This window comes from Grus americana, unplaced genomic scaffold, assembly GCF_028858705.1.
Source record: "Grus americana isolate bGruAme1 unplaced genomic scaffold, bGruAme1.mat scaffold_75, whole genome shotgun sequence".
NCBI classification, from domain to species: Eukaryota; Metazoa; Chordata; class Aves; order Gruiformes; family Gruidae; genus Grus; species Grus americana.
Genome location: NW_026561960.1, coordinates 93721 through 95747, shown reverse-complemented (window position 1 = coordinate 95747; position 2027 = coordinate 93721). Strand labels below are relative to the sequence as shown.

The 2027-nt window shown below is 56.0% G+C and overlaps 1 pseudogene; it reads left to right on the top strand.

The window, feature by feature from the left end:
- The first annotated feature begins 264 nt into the window (after positions 1 to 264).
- LOC129201000 (electroneutral sodium bicarbonate exchanger 1-like) overlaps positions 265 to 2027 on the top strand; it is a 10470-nt pseudogene continuing 8707 nt past the window's right edge.

The following is a 2027-nucleotide window of genomic DNA, read 5'->3' as shown; positions in this document are numbered from 1 at the left end:
CCCAGTGCACGGTGTAGCTCTTGCTTCTTGAATTTCGTCCAACAGCCCTGCCAGGTCCCCAAGTTTTCTTGGTATTTTGCTCTTCTTCAAACTTCGGTTTCAGAAATCGAGCAACTGGGTGCGAATCTTGGAGGGTTTTTTTGGGTTTTTTTTTTTGTGTTTGAACGATGCTACGGGCTGTTTTATTGGGTTATGGGAAGAGAAACCTCCTCCAAGTCCGTGCTTTTAGGGCTGTGCCTGGAGGAGGAGGCACGCGGAGGCGTGATGCTCGTGGATTTGGGTGGACGCGGGGGTGGACGATGGCCGGGAGGACGTAAGGGAGCTCTGCGCAACTTTTCCCTTCTCCTTTCTAAACAGGGAGATGACGAAGAGGCAGTGATTGACCAAGGAAGAACGAGCAACGTCGTCAATATTCACTATGAGAAGGAGGAGTTGGAAGGTGAGTCTCTGCTGAGATCCCGGTAGAGGAGCCGCCAGCCCAGCGCCTTTTCCTGTCGCACAAAGTCCCTGCGACGTCCCTTGCTTGGCATTTTAGATGATCGGGAACCATCACTTGTTGTTGCTCTCTCGTTGCAAAGTTTGAGTAAAATAGGCTTGGGAAAAAAGGGCAGGTCTGTGACGTTCAGGGATCCAGTTAAAAGAAAATTAAGAGAAGTTGGTGTTTCCTCCTGGGGTGGCTGCACTGATTTAATTGCGGCATCTGCGTCAAGCGTCTCCGCGGTATCGAGAACGATGCAAACGCCGCTTTTTCGCAGGCCACCGGACCCTGTACGTGGGCGTGCGGATGCCGCTGGTGAGGCAAAGCCACCGGCATCACCGTCCCCACAGCCAGAAGCATCGGGAACGGGAACGGGAGAAGGACTCTGCCCCGACGGAGCAGGGCTACCACTGTAAGTCCCGCCGCAGCGTTCACTGAACTCCTCGGGGCTACGTGGGTGCTGGGGTCTTCTGCAAGCAGGTCCCCGTGCCGGTTTGAGTGGCTTGCTGTTCTTCCGAGGGAAAGCGGCATCATTTAGCAGGACCCTCTCTCTTTTCCCAAACTTTCCTCTTTCTTCTCTTTTTTTTTTATTTTTATTTTTTTATTTTTTTAAGACAGTTAAATGCATAAAGGATTTAGGCTTGCCTTCCTCAGAGGGATCCTGGCTTTAAAAATGGAACTGTGGGGAAGGGAAGGTGCCCATGCTTATGCAGAGGTGGATTAGATGCTTCTCCTTCTCTGGGGCTCTGTGCAAGCCTGGACAGAGCCAGGGCAGAGGGGCCAGCCCGATGTTTATGGTGCCGATCGATGCCCGCTTTGCCTATGAGCGTGACGGGCCGTATTCGGGCACGGTAACGGGACGGGGCTTTGCCTTCTGCCCCCAGACACTCCGTCCCAGCGAGTGCAGTTCATCCTCGGGACCGAGGAGGACGAGCAGCACGTTCCCCATGACTTGTTCACCGAGCTGGATGAGATCTGCGTGAAAGAGGGTGAAGATGCCGAGTGGAAGGAAACGGCAAGGTAAATCCCCGCTGCCGGCCGCGGTGGGAGAGGAGTCCCCTTGCCGGCAGCACCCGCGGGCTCTGCTTTCCGCTCTCCGGGACTTTGGCAAAGCTTTTGCAGGTGCCGATGCGAGGAGCCTTCTCTCGCCGCCCTGTAGCTCTGTTAAAGGGGTTGCGGAGCTGAGGCCGTTTCCTCGCAATGGGGCTGATCGCGCCTGATGTCCGCAGGTGGCTGAAGTTTGAGGAGGACGTGGAAGACGGCGGCGAGCGCTGGAGCAAGCCCTACGTGGCCACGCTGTCCTTGCACAGCCTCTCTGAGCTGAGGAGTTGCATCATCAACGGGACGGTGCTGCTGGACATTTGTGCCAACAGCATCGAAGAGATTGCAGGTACCGCGGGCGCCGCGTCTCTGGCGGGAACGGCCGAGCTCGGTTTGCCGCGGTGCCCTCCGCTCCCGAATCAAACCCTGCCCCAACGGCGCGTCCTTTTCCAGAAACCCCGCTGTGTTTTTAAGTTGGTTTTGGATGCAGGCTGGGCGTGCAACAGTC